Source organism: Heterodontus francisci, chromosome 14, assembly GCF_036365525.1.
Source record: "Heterodontus francisci isolate sHetFra1 chromosome 14, sHetFra1.hap1, whole genome shotgun sequence".
Taxonomy (NCBI): domain Eukaryota; kingdom Metazoa; phylum Chordata; class Chondrichthyes; order Heterodontiformes; family Heterodontidae; genus Heterodontus; species Heterodontus francisci.
In genome coordinates, this window is record NC_090384.1 from 87,155,243 (window position 1) to 87,160,857 (window position 5,615).

The window sequence follows — 5,615 nt, forward strand, 5'->3', positions numbered from 1 at the left end:
TTGTAAAGATGGGTGGAGCAGTGGCAAATGGAATTTAATCTTGAGAAGTGTGAGGTGATGCATTTTGGAAGGACTAACAAGGCAAGGGAATATACAATGGATGGTAGGATCTTAGGAAGTACAGAGGGTCAGAGGGACCTTGGTGTACTTGTCCATAGATCACTGAAGGCAGCAGCACAGATAGATAAGGTGGTTAGGAAGGCATATGGGATACTTGCCTTTATTAGTCGAGGCACAGAATATGAGAGCAGGGAGGTTATGATGGAGCTGCATAAAACACTGGTTAGGCCACAGCTGGAATATTGTGTACAGTTCTGGTTGCCACATTATAGGAAGGATGTGATTGCACTGGAGAGGATGCAGAGGCGATTCACCAGGATATTGCCTGGTGGGCTGGAGCATTTCAGCTATGAAGAGAGACTGGATAGGCGAGGGTTCTTTTCCTCAGAGCAGAGAAGGCTGAGGGGGGACCTGATTGAGGTATACAAAATTATGAGTGGCATAGATAGGGTAGATGGAAGAAACTTTTTCCCACAGCGGAGGGGGTCAACCAGGGGGCATAGATTTCAGGTAAGGGGCAGGAGATTTAGAGGGGATTTGAGGAAAAATTGTTTCACCAGAGGGTGGTTGGAATCTGGTAAGCACTGCCTGAATGGGTGGTAGAGGCAGGAACCCTCACAACATTTAAGAAGTATTTAGATGAGCACTTGAAACACCATACCATACAAGGCTACTGGCCAAGTGCTGAAAAATGGGATTAGAATAGATAGATGCTTGATGGCCAGCATGGACACAATGGGCCAAAGGGCCTGTTTCTGTGCTGTCTAACTCTATGACTCTATGACACTGCACCACCAGCCGCTTCCGGCGTGGCCCATGTGATGCACCATTTGGAGAAAGGTGTTGCACGGGCATCCAAAGTGAAGTGGAAGCAGCTGACATGGTGCTATCATGACATCACTGGTTCACATGATGCCCAAGTTCCAAATTTGAACCACACAGGTCCATCGGATGAATTTGCTTGTCACTCTCCAAAGACCAAACGTTCAGCTGCAAGAGGGGCCCAGAACTAGCGTTAATTAAAGGGCCAGACACCAAAATTGCAGGCAAGATAATTCTGAATAACTTCTGCCATTGCAAAGTTTCTGGAAGTACTCTGTAGCGTTTTTTGAGACTATGTGGGGGATACCTGAATTTGCCACAATATTGCTGCAATCTCACAGTGAAAGCAGAGATTTAGTGACCTGTCCACACAAAGGCTGCAACAGGTATGGGGACTGCAATTGCAGTGCCTCTGGGTCTGCAGCAAGAAAATGAGATGGAGCAGAGACTGCTGAGAGGGAAGGCTCTGCGCAAAGCCCTCTGCCACCTTGGAGCCAGACTTCTCCATGTTCCTTGACAGTGACAGGAAACCGTCTAGCCAGCCAATCAATGCACCTAACATTTCATTGTGTGTGCCCATTCAGCGATCTCGTGTATGCCGCTCTTTCGAGGTTCTCATCCAATCCCCTATAGCAGAACTCAGGCTGGATTTTATGCTCTGTTAAAAGGCAGGTTTTTTGGCCGGGGGGGTGGGGGGGTGGGGGGGTGCCAGAGAATCGGCGCAGTGTGGTCCTCCATAGAACCTGGCACCGAATGCCAGTTTCCAATTTTCTCGGAGGCAGTGAAGCTCCGTGGTGGCACCACCGTCAAAACGCGACGGGATCACAATTTAAATCTGTTATATACTGTTTTGCATAAATTTGTATCTAATTCGCCACAATCCTACCAGGCATTCGCAATCTTATCGCTCTCGGCAACGGGATAATAAAATACAGACCCCGTCTGCAACTTCGCCTGCTAGTGAGCTGGCAAATGAACCATCCTTTATTCATGGCCTGGCTGCAACTCACTCATGCCTGGTGACTCACCACATGCTGATCCCAACTTTATACCAGCCTCCAAGGTATGTGCATTGCCAGTATCTGAGCTGGTGGTTGCAAGTGTCAGATCAAAAGTCGGAGCCTCTTCTTTTGTGTTGTGCTGTTCCGCCGTGCCCTCCTCTTTGGGCTGCTGTGGTTGGGAAAATGGCAGTTCTTGGGTCTCTGAAATCAAAAAATCAGAAGGGGAAAGTTGGGGTGAGGGAAGTGGGGTGGGAAGCAAGAGATCAAGGTCACACCATCTGCAACTTGCTCATCATGCCAGATCACAGGATGAGGGTGAGAGTTTAGAAGGAGTATAAAGCAGAAATATACCATCATCCTCAACCTTTTCATGTCACTGGATGCCTTGGGCTCTGTCTGATTCCCTTTATGCAGCAGCCCTCAAGATAGCTCTCTGGCCAGCACATTGTGCCTCCTCCAGTTAGTATCTGTATAAATGTATCCTTTAATAAGCTCAACTAGTAGTTATAGTCTGAACTTTATGGTGTTTTTCTGCCTATCAGAAAAGCCAGGAGTGTACAGTAAGCAGCTCATACTATTTTCCAAGTATATACCAATGGTACAAAGATAAATTGTTAACCCTGAGTCAAATTAATTGAAGTTACTTCACACACAGTTATATTTTAGTTCAAAGGAGTTGTGGGTCTGCTTCAATAATCTCCTCTCTAGTCTCAATACTCTGTAGAGAAATACTATTATCACTTGTTCAGGATTTCATTCGTATCAGTCATTAATTTTTCTGAGGTTTTTCCTGTTTGCGGACAACATGGGGGCCATGCCCTCCCTATGAATAATTGGAGGAAGTAATAATTCTATATATACTTCTATATATCTATATATCTTTTAATTGTCCTCTCTTTTGAGTGTTTTGGCAAACTTTTATCTCACATTTTCTCTCACTGCCCTCTTAATGCAGAAGCACTGGAATAATTTGTTACAATTATGCTTTGCCTCTACAACTATGCTTTTTCTTATGTCTCTTCTTTGCCTCCGATCACCCCTTTAATATGTTTCTGCATGATCCATGATTCATCCGAATGAATCCCTTCTCCACTCTCAGAAGAATTTGCACAATTAGACATTTCCTGACCCATAATTGTCGAAGCAAATACCAAATTACCAAATCTGGGAGGAGGTGGCGGAGTGGTATTGTCACTGGACTAGTAACCCAGAGACCCAGGGTATTGCTCTGGGGACATGGGTTCGAATCCATCAAGGCAGAAGGTGGAATTTGAATTCAATTAATAAAATCTGGAATTAAAAGCTAGTCGAATGACGGCCATGAAACCATTGTCGTTTGTTCTAAAAACCCATCTGGTTCACTAATGTCCTTTAGGGAAGGAAATTTACTGTCCTTACCTGGTCTGGCCTACGTGTGACTCCAGACCCACAGCAATGTGGTTGACTCTTAAATGCCCTCTGAAATGGCCTAGCAAGCCACTCAGTTGTATCTAACCGCTACCAAGTCAACAAAGAAAGAAACCAGATGGGCCACCTAGGCACCAGAAACGAAAATGGCAAACCCAGCCCTGTCAACCCTGCAAAGTCTTCCTTACTAACATCTGGGGGAGAACTGTCCCACAGACTAGTCAAACAACAGCTTGACATAGTCATACTCACTGAATCATACCTTACAGACAATGTTCCAAACATTGGCCTCACCATCTCTGGGTATGTCCTGTCTCACCGGCAGGACAGACCCAGCAGAGGTGGTTCCACAGTGGAATACAGTCATGAGGAAGTTGCCCTGGGAGTCCTCAACATCGACGCCAGACCCCATGAAGTCTCATGGCATCAGGTCAAATATGGGCAAGGAAACCTCCTGCTGATTACCACCGACCGCCCTCCCTCAGCTGATGAATCAGTATTCCTCCATGTTGAACAGCACTTGGAGGAAGCACTGAGGGTGGCAAGGGTGCTTAATGTACTCTGGGTGGGAGACTTCAATGTCCATCACCAAGAGTGGCTTGGTAGCACCACTACTGACCGAGCTGGCCGAGTCCTAAAGGACATAGCTGCTAGACTGCATCTCTGGCAGCTAGTGAGGGAACCAACAAGAGGGAAAAATATACTTGATCTCATCCTCACCAATCTGCCTGCCGCAGATGCATCAGTCCATGACAGTATTGGTAGGAGTGACCACCGTACAGACTTTGTGGAGACAAAGTCCCATCTTCACATTGAGGATACACTCCATTGTGTTATGTGGAACTACCACCATGCTAAGTGGGATAGATTTCGAACAGATCTAGCAATGCAAAACTGGGCATCCATGAGGTGCGGTGGGCCATCAGCAACAGTAGAACTGTACTCAGCCACAACCTGTAACCTCATGGCCCGGCATATCCCCCACTCCACCATTACCATCAAGCCGGGGGACCAACCCTGGTTCAATCAAGAGTGCAGGAGGGCATGCCAGGAATATCTGAAAATGAGGTGTCAACCTGGTGAAGCTACAATCCAGGACTACTTGCAAGACAAACAGCGTAAGCAGCATGCGTTAGACAGAGATAAGCAATCCCACAACCAACGGATCAGATCTAAGCTCTGCAGTCCTGCCGTATCCAGTCGTGAATGGCAGTGGACAATTCAACAACTAACTGGAGGAGGTGGCTCCACATATATACCCAGCCTCAATGATGGGGGAGCCCATCACATCAGTGCAAAAGATAAGGCTGAAACATTTGCAACAATCTTCAGCCAGAAGTGCCAAGCAGCTGATCTACCTCACAGATGCCAGTCTTCAGCCAATTCAATTCACTCCACGTGATATCAAGAAAAGACTGAAGGCACTGGATACTGCAAAGGCTATGGGCCCTGACAATTTTCCGGCAAGAGTACTGAAGACCTGTGCTCCAGAGCTTGCTGCGCCCCTAGCCAAGCTGTTCCAGTTCCAACACTGGCATCTACCCGGAAATGTGGAAAATTGCCCAGGTATGTCCTGTACACAAAAAGCAGGACGAGTCCAACCCAGCCAATTACTGCCCCACCAGTCTACTCTCAATCATCAGTAAAGTGATGGAAGGTGTCATCGACAGTACTATCAAGCAGCACTTGCTCAGCAATAACCTGCCCAGTGATGCTCAATTTGGGTTCCGTCAGGGTCACTCAGTTCCTGACCTCATTACAGCCTTGGTTCAAACGTGGGCAAAAGAGCTGAACTCAAGAGGTGAGGTGAGAGTGACTGCTCTTGACATCAAGACAGCATTTGACCAAGCATGGCATTAAGAAGGCCAAGCAAAACTGGAGTCAATGGGAATCAGGGGAAAACTCTCCACTGGTTGGAGTCATATCTAGCGCAAAGGAATATGGTTGTGGTTGTTGGAGGTCAATCATTTCAGCTCCAGGCCATCGCTGCAGGAGTTCCTCAGGGTAGTGTCCAAGGACCAACCATCTTCAGCTGCTTCATCAATGACCTTCCCTCAATCATAAGGTCAGAAGTGGGGATGTTCACTGATGATTGTACAATGTTCAGCACCATTCGTGACTCCTCAGATACTGAAGCAGTCTGTGCAGAAATGCAGCAAGACCTGAACAATATCCAGGCTTAGGCTAAAGTGGCAAGTAACATTCGCGCCACACAAGTGCCAGGCAATGACCATCTTCAACAAGAGAGAATCTAACCATCTCCCCTTGACATTCAATGGCATTATGATCACTGAATCCCCCACCATCAACATCCTGGGGGCTACC